Source organism: Eleutherodactylus coqui, chromosome 4 (genome assembly GCF_035609145.1).
Source record: "Eleutherodactylus coqui strain aEleCoq1 chromosome 4, aEleCoq1.hap1, whole genome shotgun sequence".
In the NCBI taxonomy this organism is placed as follows: domain Eukaryota; kingdom Metazoa; phylum Chordata; class Amphibia; order Anura; family Eleutherodactylidae; genus Eleutherodactylus; species Eleutherodactylus coqui.
In genome coordinates this window covers 31,751,175-31,767,419 of record NC_089840.1, presented here as the reverse complement: position 1 = coordinate 31,767,419, position 16,245 = coordinate 31,751,175, and the positions used below count along the sequence as shown (strand labels likewise).

General features: G+C 43.0%; 1 protein-coding gene across 2 annotated transcripts in view; it reads left to right on the top strand.

The window, feature by feature from the left end:
• Window positions 1-16,245, top strand: part of COL8A1 (collagen type VIII alpha 1 chain) — an 85,843-nt gene that overhangs the window by 38,144 nt on the left and 31,454 nt on the right. For both annotated transcript variants that reach the window (XM_066599169.1, XM_066599170.1), the window contains exon 2: window positions 14,761-14,876. The gene's annotated coding sequence lies outside the window, so the exon portion shown is untranslated. The remainder of the gene's footprint in view (window positions 1-14,760; window positions 14,877-16,245) is intronic.

Sequence of the window (16,245 nt, the reverse complement as noted above, 5' to 3'; positions counted from 1 at the left end):
AGTCCCAAGTGATGAATCCCTGCAGATCTGCTATCGATGACCTGTACTGAGGATAGGCCATGAACAGTTTACAATTGCCCCTCCCTTTTAAGTATTCTGGATTCTTCATTCATGAGCATCAATCCAGACACTAATATATAACCCAAAGATGAAGCGTGACTCCTACACAGAACCCTCCCGGAAATCCCAGGACTCATTGCCATTCTTTGTGTATGTTCACATCCTTTGCCTTGTCATGAACAGTTTGATAAGTTAGGAATGCTATATTTTCTCCTTAGGTAGAGCACCTAGAAAGTGAGTGAGTGGGGAGAATTATAAGGCCATTCATGCTCCTCAGGGTAATATACAAATAAGGGAGATGGAATAATACTTCCACAGTGCCACCTATTGGAAGGCAGCATTCCTGCAAGTCAATGTTAGACTCTATACAAGCCTTGTAAAAATGATTGGAAATTGAAAGCCAAGCGAGAATCAATACACAGACAGCTGTTTTGGCTAGTGAGAGGCCTGTGATGTGGGTCAGGAACGCTATCTTTTCTCCTTAGGGAGAGCACCTAGAAGGTGAGTCATTCCCAGTCATCGTTACGAGGCTTGTATAAAGAGTCTAACATTGACTTGCAGGAATGCTGCCTTCCAATAGGTGGCGCTGCAGAGGTATTGTTCCATCTCCCTCGTTTATAACAAAGTCAGAAATGTTCCAGTCCAGTGGTCGCTTCTAAGATGTTACACTTCTTGTGATTAGGAAATCAGTTAGATAATGTGCCAAGGTATTCGGGAAATGAAGCTAATGTGACATTTTTATAGTCAGGCACATTGTGTCTCATTGATCTGTGTTGGTATTTTTTAACTTAACATATAAATGACTGTACTAGAAATCCCAATAGTTATCATTATGTAGCTATGTATGTGACACAACATGACGCTCCCCTATAGAAGAGGGGATGTCATGTCCTTTTATCAGTGGGCCAAGGTGAATGGTTTTGCAGCTGCTGCCCCACGGAGTCCATCAGTGTCTTTTTTTGTTTATTCTCACCCTAGGCTCTCCTTAGATTCAGCTTCTTGTACTGTGAATGTGTCAAGTTGGCAGTCCCTTAGGCCAGGGGTCCCCAACTCCAGTCCTCAGGGACCACCAACAGGTCATGTTTTCAGGATATCCTATGATGAGTACACCTGTGGCAATGTCTGAGGCACTGGCAATAATTATATCACCTGTGCAATACTGAGGAAATCCTGAAAACATGACCTGTTGGGGGTCCTTGAGGACTGGAGTTGGGGAACACTGCCTTAGGCTACTCTTACACACGCCACTTTTTAGCACGATTAGCTCGGTGTCCTGAGTGCCGCACTAAACGCAGTACAATGCTGCCATTAATTTCACTGGGGCCTCACAGATATGTATTCAAATAGTTTCTAATGCCGCGATTTATGAGCACTGTCTGTGCTATTCTTGCGCATTTTAACACACCTCATCACCCATCACAATGATGGGGTGCGTTAAAAAGCGCTGTGAAACGCTGTGACGTGCGTTCAAAAATATAGCGATTTCGAGCAGCGTTTTCTGAATGCATGTGTGAGAGTGGCCTTATTGTCAGACAACTCTGATGTCACTCATTTACAGTGAGTGATGTGGACCCTCCATTTGACACATTCACATTACGCAGAGCCGAATCTTAGAAGACCCTGTATGGGGAGACAGAGGTGAGAATAAATAAAAGAAACATATTGCCGGAGTTATTGGGGTGGCGGCTGCAAAGCTATAAAGCCAATTCTGCTGATATGATTAAAATGAGCTTTATTTCAAACCGGCAGGTAATGTGTTTCGAGGTTGATAGAGCTCTTCCTCAGACAGGTGGATAAGTATGGGATTGTATTCTAATTCCTCATGGTCAGATGTGCAAAGGTAATCAAGACCATTGGTGGCCTTTGGTGCAACAATTACCGCTCAAAATTAGTTGATATTGGTTACGCCAGGCAGTCATACACTATTCGTTCACATATCATTTGCTGCTGGTTTTTAGCCTGCATAAAAACCATTGTCAAGCTGCTCAAAATTTGTTCCATTTGAATGCAAATTGTTCAGTCTTTTGAGCGGCTTGCTGACTTGAGGGGAAGAAACAATTAGACATGAGCGAGCATACTCGCTAAGGGCAATTACTTGATTGAGCATTGCCCTTAGCGAGTACCTGCCCGCTTGGAAGAAAAGATTCGGCTGCCGACGCGGGCGGGTAGCGGCTGGGGAGAGTGGGGAGGAACGGAGGGGAGATCTCTCTCTCCCTCTCTCCCCCCCGCTACCCCCTCCTCACTGCCGCAACTCACCTCTAACCCACGTCGGCAGCTGAACCTTTTCTTCCGAGCGGAGAGATACTCACTAAGGACAATGCTCGCTCGAGTAATTGTCCTTAGCGAGTATGCTCGCTCATCTCTAGAAACAATGTACTCATTGTGTTTAACTTGCATACATAATGCGTACGTTGTTTACTCATGCCAGGAGAAGACAATGGAATCCTGCCAGCCAGATAATCCTTTACATAAACACACTCCCACCTGAGCAAACAATTCGTACAGAGTTTACATTCGTTAATGAGGGAATGGAGATGATTAAAAGTCGTTATCTGTACGTTTAATTTTATGCAAAAATGTTTTCAGTTTGTTCAGTCATGCCACTGTTTTAGCGATAAGCGTTGCATGTAAAAGGGCCCTTATCGGGCAAGGGCAGTACTGACCACCGTTGGTCACCAATGGTTTTGACCATGAGGAATTAAAAATGTTATCCCAAAATCTAAAGTTATTTTTATCTTCTGCGAACCTCAAAATGCGTTACCTGCTGATTCGAAATAAAGCTAATTTTAACCTATTTTCTTGGCGTCACTCTCCTTCGAGTCAATACCCGCCAACACGTTGCACCAGTGCCTCAGTCTTTTTCATTCTCCTTTCCAACAGCATCCAATGGTAACATAACCTTTGTTGACCAGTGTATTAGGCCTACTCTACACTGCTGTTACAATTGTGTGGGCAAGCACGTGGCCCACACGATCACTACCAAGGGGGACTAGGTACGCACACGGGTTTCTGGCAAACTGACCCTGTTCTACACGGGAGGATGGCAAGGCCCTACCTTAATGGGGATATTGCCCCAATAAGGGCAGCCCAGCGGTCTTCGGATCTGGGCCCTAGCTGATCCTAGGAGCCATGCACCAGAATAGGACGCATTCACATACCACATGACAGGGACTAAACAACAGGACACACAGAGCCAGAATACACAGCATACAGCAGCCACAATGCAAACACTAATAGCAGATGATAAGCTGAATATAAATGGGAGGTGTTAGTTCGTACATTGGCCAATGAACTTAAGCTGCAAGGCCCCTCGTATCTTGCAGTCCCTACACTAGCAAGACACATCTACTAGAGGGCCCTAGGGGCCAACCTAGCGCAGACATAGCAAACAAACTCAGCAGACCAATCTGACACAAAATAAATGTACAAACGGACATGAACCGCAAGGCACAGATCACACAGCAAGCTGCAACAAAATACAGATAGCAGGTCACACAGCAAACTTCAACAGACAAGGATTCATGATTGCTCCCCCTAGGGGCCATACAGAGACCGACCAGGAGTTGGGTTTATATGTGAGCACAGACCCAGGAGATTGGCTAGCAGGAAGTACCACACCCAGCCAGCTCAATCAATGAACCCTGTGAGGGCTGTGCTGCTAGGAAGCTTAGAACTACAGATCCCAGCAGCACATGTAACAACTGCCTCTAGTATATATCCTAGAGCAAAGCACAGTAGTCCGTGAAATGGACGTCAAGTGAAAAAAAGTCCCAAGCATCAGTTAGAATTATGGGTCATCATGTTATGCAGAAGTACAAATTACAACTTTACTTTTCCAATTTCACTGTTCATTGACAGTCCTCACCTTCTCTGACACTAAATTGTCCCAAAACCGCAGTTTAGCTTGACCTCCAGCAGTTCCCATTAAAACGGATGTTGTGGTGGCGCATGTGCGCGGCCACCACTGTCATTATTCAGGGGTGCACCAGGGGTAATATTTCTGGATTAGAGGAGATCACAGTGGTTAGGGTGCGTGGGGATAAAGTATACTTTCTGTGATGGGAATACCCCTTTGATATATAGATCAATACACTCGATCGTGCATCATATTGAACAGCAGATATGAACAGTCAACCAGGATGGAGGTTCTTGGAGCTATAGAGATCTAGTGTTAAGTGATTCAGATTATTTTACCCCCTGCCGCCACTACAGGCTCAAGGGCATCGTAAGCCAACACAGATGGCTAAATAAATTTTCACGACTCTTAGGGACCCCAGCCTATAAGAGCCCCAAACGTGTCTGACCAACCAGATTGCTCCATAAATTAAGGGGTCCATCCTAACTCACTAACACCAGCCATGACGCCCACCACACAACTGACAAAATTCTGCTACCCCTCAAATCTGCATTTAATCTGTATTTAATGGAGACCCCGATTCTCAATAAGGTTAGACTTCTAAAACAAGACATTAAATATGGGAAGGGAGAGCGGGATTTGTGTACCCTATACCAGGTTGTCACTTCCCACTTGGGGCACAGGAGTTGTGTTTCCCTATTCCCACCCCTTTTCCTAACCCCTATGTAAAACCAGGCTTAGGGCATTCAAGCTCCCTCTCCTCCCAGAGGATAGGTCACTGGGAGTGATTGAGTTGAGGTAAGGTCATCAAAGCAGGAGCAAGGGATTTCTGCCCTGTGAAGACCCAGATCCTGTAAGTTGGTGGCAGACTCACCAGAACCTGTGGACTCACTTGATATGTTCGCCTTGGGCCAAGGTGGTAAAGAATTCACGCCAGTTCCTCATATTAAATTGCCAGGAAACTGTCCTTATTAAACAGAATAGCCACAATACGAATGTTCAGTTTCTTGGTCTCTTTGTTAGCTTTTAGAACTGGGTAGATGTTGAGCAAAGATGCCTGCAATGCCGGAGGCACAAGGAATTTGGCAAAACCCAATTGCTATTCACAGAAGGTCTCTATATGCTGTTCATATGGCCACCCCACAGTCCAAGAGGTCCAATGTTGAAGACTTCTCCAGCACAACAAGACAGAATGCGCCACCAAAAAACCTACCACTGCTCCGCAGAGATCCAGCAACCAACTGCACCACTCTCACATGGCGCCCTCTCCCTTCTGCCTCCAGTATTGCAAGGATCCCTCTCTTTAAAATCACAGTTCAAACAAAACCCAAACTTCAATAATAGCATAGAACAGTTAGACCTTAGTATAGACAGAGGTACACTTTACCATACCTCCTCTCCATAAGTGCCCTTGCCCATGACCTTCATCTACGCTCTGGCCCTTACTTTTTTGTAACTTTGCACAACTTTTGTAAAGTCAGCAGTTTTCATATACTCCACTCAGTAATGCATAGACTTCTATATACCTGCCTTTTCATATAAGGGTTTGGTCTCAAAGTCTCCCGAATAGTCGGGTAATAGGGTTTCTTGTCTGATTTAATAGGAATCCAATCTTTTATGTGGCAGACAGAATGTTAAATCGGTCAATATAATGGTTTTTCTTTGGAAGCGTCTTTTGCACGGACCTTCACCTGAATACTAAAAGGGATCGTCTGAAAACTTTAATAATAAGAGGAAAAATGTCAAACATTCTTTATTTCCTCTTTCAGTTGTGTTTTTCAGAAACATGGGTATTGCCATTGGAATGCCAGTTGCTCGCAGAAATAATGCCGCTTTCTTATTTTGGCAGCTCATCACTTCTAGATTTGTTTTCATGAGAAAAATAATACTGAGGGGATTTTGTCAGGTTTTTCCTGGCGTATTGTCAGCGTGATGTCTCTCCTCGCCCGGACCAGACCCATGGTTGATACCCCACAAATACAATCATGACTGTAATAGATGAGGGGTTCCTGCTCAAAAAAAATCTCTTCAGCGGTCAATGAGGGGTTAATATACCTTTGTCTCATAATGTCTCTTAGTATCGCCACTTAAGGTACGCGGCTCATTCATAACTGCTGGAAGGACAAAGGGAAATGAAAGAGATGAGCGGACGGAGAGAGAGCTTAGTCCTGATTTATTGTATTATAGGGCGATCAGTGCCCTCTAATACCTGACATGGGCGAATGCAAAATGTTCTGTTCTTCGTACAAGACGGTTTTAATGTTTACATATATTATAGCAACCTGTGGGTTATCTGTAAACCCCGCTGGTGGTGGTTTTTAAGTGTCTCGAAAATTCAGTTACTCTTACAGCAAATACCGTATAGAGTCATAGGCAAAAGTTTGGACACATCTGGCTAAAGGTGAAGGCTTATTTGTAGATGTTAGAAATGAGCAAATAGAAACAGTTCAGGTGATCGCGGTGGATCCGCCCGCCAAAATGCTGTGTGATTGGCTGATATTGTTGCAGGAAGCTACAGTTGTAGCAAAGTTTAAATTGACTTCTAACGCATTATGATAACTTTCTGTGCCCCAGTTTGTTTACCAGTTGCTTCACAATTGGTTTTGTTGTGTCGATACATTTTTGCAGAAAGTTATAACGGTCAAGTTAAACTTTGCTACATCTGTACGAATAGGATTTGGTGTGACTTGAAACGCATAAGCTGTACTCTGTTGATTGCCGTTTTTTTTTAATTATGAGGAAATAAAGCATTATCGGATGTTCTTTTAATCACTTCCTGAATTTTTAGATTGTTCTTGATCACTGCTTAACGTTTGGACAATGGCTGTAAACATGACCTTGCTGCCTCCAAAATTACTGCCTGATATAAACCACTGAAAGAAAATGGAGAAAAAATGGCAGGAATTGTTTGGCCTTTGTAAAAGAAGTGCAGTAAACTGGAAATGAATGGAATGAGTATATATAAGTAAAGTCATATATACTGAATGACCACTTTATTACAGATCCCCACCTAGTAGCACGTTAGACCTCTTTTGGCCTTCAGAACCGCAGCAATTAATCGTGGCGTTCATCCACAGATATCAGAGGACCCAGAGTGTGCCACTAAAACCTTCCCTACAACTATTACTCCACCTCCACCTGCCTGACAGGAAGGGTTCATCGATTCATGCTGCTTATACCAAATCTGGTCCCTTCCAGCAGCATGGTGCAACGGAGATTTCTGAGCAGATGATGTTTTTCCACAGTTCAGTGATCTAACTTTTGCACTCTTTTGCCTTTCTGGTTCCTCCTAGACCACAAAGCCACTAGATCTGGTCATCTGCTGTTACAGCTCATCCGTATGAGTGGTGGGTTCGGTCACATTCATTGGAGCACCAGCATTGTATTCAGCTGCTCTGGCTGTGCAGTAACAATTCTTCAAATCCTCCTCTGACCCCTTTCGGTGACAAGTTATCTCTGTCTACAGGATCCCCTTTCATTGGTTGTTTTCCTTGATCACACCATTCTCTACACTGTTACACAAGAAAACCCCACAAGGTTGTCCATGACATCCTGACCCCGACTAGTCTAGCACTGATGACCAGTCCTCATTGGTCTGGTCATCGGTGTCAGTCCATATCCATGTGCCTGAATATTATTACAGGTGACCAAAAGCCACTACTCATATGTGCAGGAATGGATATGTTGTAGCAAAAAGCTTTTTGATTTCTCCCAGTTATCGTGACATTTCAGATACAATAAATGTTAGCTAGACTCATACAAAGCAGACAATAGCTCTTCAGGTTGTGAACAGACGCTCAGAAGGTGGATACTCACCAAGTCCTTGTTCCAAATTCTAGCCCTGTTCTCTATTAAGCAGAGTTGCCATAATAAAATCTTATTTACGCCAGTGGGAGACTGTCTAGTGGGGTTTGGTTTTCCAGGTGCACGAATTGGCCAACTAGGACAATATCGCCTTAGTTCATCTGAGATTCATGACTTAACATAAAAATGTAGGAGCGTATTAATGTCAATCTGCTCCGTTATTTGATTCCCGGCCACATTTTTTACTCCTTTCATATTTCAGTAATCCCAATTATTTGGCTTTTTTTTGGTCTGTAATCTCCTTTAATCCCCCTGTTAGATTTTCTATGTTTCCATTCTTCAATGGAAATTGGACTGAAGAGTTTGCTTTAGAATAAAGGAGGTTTGATCCACTTCGGCGCTGGATTCGCAAGCCAGTCTTGGAAAGCCAATGCCACCTAATAAGAGCTTTGAACTGAATGCAGTTTTTGTAATTTTAGAAAATTAATAACACAAGGAACGAACTGAACTAAAGATAGCTGAATAGTACTTCTTCACAGATGTATCGTGTTCTAGACTAGGGGTCGAAGTCCTGCCAAAATTAAAAAATGTATCTCAATTTATCTTGAATTTGTCTCCTGATCATGCTTTAACATCGAAATAAGCACATAAACAGTCAATTATATTACTAAACCAAAGATTGCTGAAGCCAGAGAAAGAACTGCTCCCCCAGCTGTGCCTCACCAACAACTGGGGGCACCTCATGGGTCATACCCATATCACAGTGCCAGGGGAACTGCTCTAGAATAAGATTTTTTTTCAAAAAGGTCACTACTTCCCACACAACTTGTGCTCATTGAACAGTCTATGTGGGTAGTAGCAATGTTGTAATATACTTAAAATGTTGTTTTGCCATTGAATATTGGGTTTGAAGTGCCTGCCACAGGAGTTTTTTTTCCAGCACAGTTGCTATCCACTACCTGTTGTTAGGCAATTTTCATCTCTAGTAGCAAACATTGAGATAAACTTTAAGAAGTGCAGTTGGGTTATGATCACAGGCTCACTTGCTTCCATGAGAGAGCCGATAGAGTTGCTCCTGTGCCCAGTCCCTTTTGAGTAAGCCAATTGCCCCATATAGTGTAAAACCATACAACAGTCCCATATCATCGTTTTTCCTGAAACAGATCTGCCTTTAAGCCTTCTGCCCATACCTGAATCAATTCCACATAAATCACCTGCTGGTCCTTGGAGTTTTTGACTGGATCATCATCCTCTTCGACCAGTTGTCTTCAGCAAGCTTCCTCCACCCTTACACCTTACAGCTCCTCAGGCATCTCAGAGTCACACTCCAGTACCTTCTGGAATTTCACTATCCTACCAACTACGCCAAACTGTGTTGTGAGTTTTAGCGCAGGTTGTAGTCACACTAATCATTTATTTACATCAGCAGGCAGGTACTGGAAAATCCTATAAAAAATATGGTCAATACAACTTTATGCCCAATGGAGAACTGAAGAAACAGTCTCTACCCATTCAGTTCAAGCCTGGCATGGCTCTCGGCTGTTGCAGCATTTGTACATGCAAGCCGTCTCTCACTGTTAACGTCAACAGTGCTTTCTTAGGGCTGTCTGGCCAGATCCCATCAGTCGGACAACCATTTCTGTATGACTGGGAACCTTCAGGGCCTGCTTTTCACCACATCCAACTTCTTTGTATTTTTCGGACCTCTACCCTTCCAGCACCAATAATCACTACAACAACCATGGTTTGTGCCTAACCTGCTCATTTATATCCTACTGAATCCTCTTCCCAAGGGGCAGGTCTACATTAATTGTTAAGAAGAACATTCGTCTCTCCTCAGTACGGTGACCAGTTATTTCTATCTTATAGGTGATCCCCACACTGGGGCCAAGACCATTCACACTACAACCAGAGAATCACAGCCTTCTGTACTGCACAAAACTGCTGTATAACTTGTAAAGTCGGCATGGAGAACACAGAATTGCAGTACTGACATTTTTTATCTGGTTTCCTTTAAGTGTTGTCTGGCCAGTAGGGTTTAGTCATTTCTTTAAATGGTAACCACCCAAAAAACTCCAACAACAGCTTCACTTTGACTGGCGCAAAGCCCGAAGAAACAGAAGTAAACTAGACGAGGGTGTCATTGTCTTCTGCAGTATGTAGAACATTCCTTTAAGGCCAATGAATCCAATTATGAAAACATTTCTTGGCGCAAATGAAGGTCCTGATTTCCCATCTTCAGCAGGCTCAGTCTATAGCCAAATAGTCGACATCATTACTAGTGAAATCTAAGTTTATTTTTCAAGGATGAAAATTGCTCTTCTCTCATCCCAACACTTTAATCTGTTTTCTTACATCGACTTCAGATCTCGTTTATTAACATGTAAAATCGGCACAGTCAAAACAGCTCAGATTAATGGTCCAAAAAGCTGCAAAAAAAATCCAGGCCGGTAATTAAAGCCAGAATCTAGCTGATTAGTTTGTCTCAAATTATTGTCATTGATTTCCAGCGTTTCATTTTCCGGCGGATTTTAAACATTTGGTGATGTTTATGAACATCTGTAAAGCTGATGTCGGCGCTCTGCTCCAAGATGATGATCTGCCAGTCTGGTCGAGGTCTCCGCCAGAAAGAATTAAGGCCAGATATTACTTGAGATCTCATCTGATGGATAGATATCTAGAGGATTCTCATGTAGTGTCTGTTTTTATAGAATTCTTCATGGGATTTAAATATTTCTATATTGTCTGATGGGTTCAGAGACCAGAACACAGACTGCATACTCTAACATACAAGCTTTACTTAGGGGGATTACTAGGTCTTTTGTAGGCAACTAGTCTATAACAGGACTTCCAAGGCCATTAGAATCCAATGCTGGATAACGAACCTTTAGAAGATTATGACAATTTTTTCGTGATAATTCTTAAAGGGATATTCCAGTAGCAGAAAATAAGTTATATACTATATATATTATACAACTGTTCAGTACGCAAACGGGAGATATTTCACAGCACATATGGGCCAGTTGTGCCACTAAATTATTTGGCTTTGGAAGAATTCTAGGGGCAGCACCTGGGGTTCCCGGATTTTCACTCTTTAATCCCTCCAATCGGACCTAGCTCTGGTCTGGGATGTTAACTTTTTAGATGCCATGGTCAAAGCTGACCGTGCATCTAAGCAGATAACCAGAAGAGACCCCTCTGGCACCCCATCACCCTCCTTCTTGTGATGTGGGTGCCTCGTGAAGTCTGCCAGGGCTACCATGCTTGGGTTCCTATTAAGCCTGGCTTCTAGCAGAGCTTAATAAGCAACAGTAAAAAATATTATATGCTGCAGTACTGAAGTATTGCAGCATATACTACAAGTAGTAAGTGATTGCAAGCTGAAGCCCTCTATGGGGACAAGACAAATGTAGAGAAAGGTTTACGAAAGTTTTAAAAAATATGTAAAACAAATATTAAATGTTTAACCCCACCCCCCGTGCCCAGAACTACATAAAATCAAGATATTCACCGTGGTACTGGAAGATTGAAGTTATGCTCTGGTGTCACAGCATCTGGCAAATGACATCACAGAGTCTTCTGGCCTGATGACATCCCATAAACCTGTCACATAGGCACCTAATGTTGGGCCTCCTATTGGACCAAATAAGGGAATCAGTGCGGCATTTGGCATTAGGGAATCAGCGCGGCATTTGGGAGGTATTGTTTTCTTTTTTTTTAATACATGACTCATCCCCTTACTGCCATGAATGTTTTGTGACTTGGAAAACCTATTTAAGCACATATCCATCTACAATCTAAAATATGACCATTTGTGTGGAGCTATGCTCAATGTCCAATTGCTCCCCAGGGTACCAGTTAGCCGAGATCTTAGATGCTCTATGTGCAGGAGGACTGATTTAGCAGTCCCTCTGCCCTCTATTAGATGCACACTTGCATTAGAAAAAAGTCTGTGTTCCGTCAGCAAAAAAATGGATGTTTTTCCATCTATGCACAGCTCTATGTGGCTTCCATATTTGGCCGTGTGTCCGTTATTTTATTCTATATGCTATCCGTTTTTCACGCCTTGCATAAAAACGGAAACAAGCACAATTCTTTTTTTCTGTACCCTTTAAATAAATAAAGCAGACAGCACACGGACTATACTTGTTGTATCCCCATTGACTTTAATAGGTGAGTCACATCCGTAAAACAGATCAGAATAGTGCATGTGGTTAATTTTTTCAAGCAGTCTGTGTTTATGTATAAAAATCCATTAGTGTGTGTCGTCACATTAAATAATATAGGTCCGTAGGCTGTCCATGTGTAGCCTGATGCATCTTCCTATTTGCATAAATTTCCCAGAGGAGCATGCATGGCCTTATAAGTCTCCCCAAAACCTCCAGGTGTTCTCCCTAAAGAGAAACCATTCCCTTCCTGACTCACTTCTTAGGCCTCCCACCCAACCAGCCAGCAACCTACCGCACACTGACGAGTCTGTCTGTTCATGGTTTTTTTTGGCTTTGGCTCATATTCCCAGTTACTGTTACAAGGCTTGTTAAAAGGTCTGACAATGATTTGCAGGAATGCTGCCTTCCAATAGGTGGCGCTGTAGAGGCATTGTTCTATCTTCCCATTTGCATAATTTTCCCAGAGGAGCATGCATGGACTTACATCCTCTAAGTGCTCTCCCTAAGGAGAAAGCATACCCTTCCTTAAAAAAGAAGTGCATACAGATGAAAGAAATGCTAGTGTGTTGGAGGCCTTAGAGCAAGTAGATGATACTGAATCTAGACTAATGAGGGGGGGGGGTTGTATTACTTTTCAGGGCTACTTACTTGCTAGGTAAGGCAATCATGGGTGACAACTTCCCTACCCTGCATACATGAACCCCACAGGGATTAGGATTAACCGCATTTACACCTGAATGTTCAACTTTCCCCAGAGGTGTCCTATTCTGAATTAGACAATCCCCTGAAAACATGACATTTCAGCCAGAGATCCGGCCTCACAATTCCAGACGTTCCAAGCGTTTCCAGTGGATTTCGCTGTGTCAGATGTTCGCGCTCTGCCAGACGGCTGAAGTAAATGGTTACCTAATTCCCAGCTACATACAAGGTGTTATTGTTTCCTAAGCAGCTACTGTGGTAGATTTGCAGATATGTTAAGAGCATTAGTCGATGCAGTTGTCAAGGAAGGGGGTGAGGACAATAATTCAATGCAGGCTTTAAAGGGGAAATTATATTACAAGAGGGATTATACAGAACAGGCTGGGTCGATTTACTTTTGTGTCCCGTTCAACTAAGGATGGTATTAGAATTAGTCATATCTGCAACCGGCTACTTATAATTCATCTTATATCTGCATTCTTAGGCTTATTTGCAAGTTTATGTGAACAGTATACTAATGTACTCCTTATATACTACTAGCATCTCAGTAATAGAGCCATGTGACATAAGTGAGAATGGCTGCTGGAATCCAAAATCCTGTCCTCTACAGACCACTGGCACTAGGGGCAAAGCCAAATCAGTCAGACATACCTTTTCAAGGATTTTCCCCCATATACTTTAGGTGGCTCAGCGTCATTTATTGCATCTTAAAGTAGCTCATAACTTACAAAATGCTGGGGATGTCGCAGGTGATGGTATTGTGACGTTGATGCGGGATATGATGCAGCAGAAGGAGTTACAAAAACAGACAATGATTACTTGAGAACATAGAAATGTAGGTTAATACCCGCATAAAGGTAAATAAGCAATTCAATTTTTATTGTATACCTACTTAATGCCAGATATGGCTAACTAAGCTCTAGGATTACGGCTCCTTGGGATGCAATATGAAATAACAGCAATACTACTGAGTAGCAATCAGTCCTGATGTACAGGGAAATATATGCATAATGTATCACACCGTTCTGTTTGTTAGGATTAACACTCCATTAATATCAATATGGTATGTAGGCAAACGCATCAATGATCTCCAGGATAACTATGAGCTTGCGTTCCTATATGCTTTTCACATTCTGTACCGACGAGTAATATGCCTTGTCTATTAGTGTAACAATCCCAGTCACTTTATATAACGCCCAACTATCCAACAGGCCTATGGATTCACTACTCTCATCCCTGGCTGTGTGTACACCCAATGTTAGGCTTGAGGCCGGCCTCACTTACAGTAAGTTGTTGTCCAGATACATTCCATGGCTAGTTTCTGGTTGCTCAGTACATAAGAATTCCAAGGCCTCTTGTAGCAGCAGTTTCAGACCATCACACCCTCACTCCACACCGCCCACAATAGATTTAACGCAGCTCCTGCTACTTTTTTCTCCCAGATGCAATGTTCCCAGGACCCTTGCTGGTTCATCCCGCTTTGTCTGCCACCTGCTGGCAGCAGTTGCTCTGCTGGCTATTGAACCTTCTGAATATCACTGCAGCAGCACTTCTAGCTGACAGCAACATTCCCTGCACTCTGCACAGCAAAAATTCCTTTTCATGTCCGAAGCATCAGCCAATCATCCAGCCTCTTTTGGGCATGCTCAGTTATACTATGCTACAATTTGGGGCAATTTTTGGCGCAACTCACAGTTAATCACAATATAGCATCTATTTAATCCTTCAGGGAGCCCATAATAGTATAGTATGCTGTCCAAGTGTAATCCATTTTTCATTTGGTCAGCACATGGACCAGAAAAAATGCTAGTATGCCAAAACCAAAAAGAGAACAGCTTTTTAACCCTGCATCTTGGTCGCAACCCCAGAGTGTATAAGACTGGGGTACAATGAAAGCAATGCTCCAGGTGTGGTAAAATAAAGATGGCGGCACCGCTCCTCTGACTACGTGGTGCACACTGTCTATTAGTATGTATTGGTAGTATGTAATGTATGCCGTTCTGACTGACCAGTGAAGGATAAGACCTGGGGTGATCAGCTGTTCACTCCAGGCCCCGCGTTCTGAACGGGATTGTGTATGATAGCACCACCCCTTTAAGAATGACCCAATCATGAAAAGTCGGCGTATGGAGAAATAAGCAACTGATTCCACTTTTCCTTTTTCTCCTACAGCCTGGCCTTCAGCCGTCTCTCAGCATACAGCATTTGATACCTAAGCCAAGGAAAGCGTAAATCTCACCGCAGTCTGTGGATAATGATACGTTTGTATCTGATCATCACTTGAAAAGGTAACTTATGTAGACATCAAAACTGCATGGCAAAGTTAATTCCTCCATCCTTGTGGGGCTCGGCACACACTAGCGGCGTGTTCTCCGCTTTCACAGGATCCATTATGATCCATCGTGATGATTTATGATCCGTTATAGTTTAGAGCCAGCTCATGTGGGCAATCTGTTTTATCCCAGTTTTGTCTGTAACTGAGCAGAGATTTGTAGCTGCGTCACAGCGCAGAGGAGAAGAGGCTGCAGCAGTGTGTGCTGCTTAGTGGGGCACAAGGAGAGGCACAGCAAATCCTGCAGAGTACGTGGCATGGCCATTAAAAACTGTGAGTGCTATCCCCAGGCTGAGGCCAGGGGCGTAACTGAAGGTTCAGGGGCCAAAGTGCAAAAATTCAGCTCCTCTCCTCACCTGTACCCGTACCCAGACCTAAACCACACTGCCTTCTGCTGCAAAATGAATTTACATACATGATATAGTTTCTTGGCATAAGCTTTTCAAACATGACTCATTTCCTGGACTACATGAAAATTTATTTGTAGCCCCTTAGGCTAACTTCACACAGGCGAGTGTGATATCGGGCCATGAACCCTCCCCCCGTCTACGAGCGGAGAATCACAGCGATTCTCCCCTCACAGGCCCACCGCGGAGAGCTGACAGTTCTCTCGCCTGCTCCTGGGCGGCAGAATTTCGCTAGCGATATTCAGCAACACCCGTGGACAGGCGGCCTAAGGCTGTATTCATGTTTTTTGTTGTATTTTTGAACCACAATGAGGGCTAGCTTAGTTGTTATATATACTCTCTCCTGCCCCTGTGAATTCTATTTTTGAATACGAGAGTTGTCTAATTTATGTGTGTTCTTGTCTAAAATACTTCGCCATTTTTTAAATTTTAGAAATAAAAGCTATATTTTAATTTGATTTTCCCTTCGGTGGATTCTATTTTTGAACCACCATTTAAAAGACACCTAAAAAAAACTGCATGCGGTATTCAAAAACCACATACGTTTTTAAGAAACTCCATAGACTATTAAAAACAGCATGTGCTTTTGATGTGTTTTTTAACTGTGTGCAAATAAGAGAGATGGGACAATAGCTCCACAGCGCCACCTATTGGAAGGCAGCATTCCTTCAAATCTAAGTTAGACTTGATAGATAAAATCACGTGACAAATTAGCGCAATTTTTTATTGCAAGATTCAATGGGACTTTGTAATGTTAAAATTGCAGTGCATCGCAGTGCACGTTTTTAGCGTTGCGATACAGTAAAAAGATGCCTCCATGGGAATACATAGGAGGTAAAAAAAAAAATCACACATCGCAGGAAGATAGAGCAAGCCACGATTTTTTATCTCCTCAACATCGCATCAGTAAAAACCTCG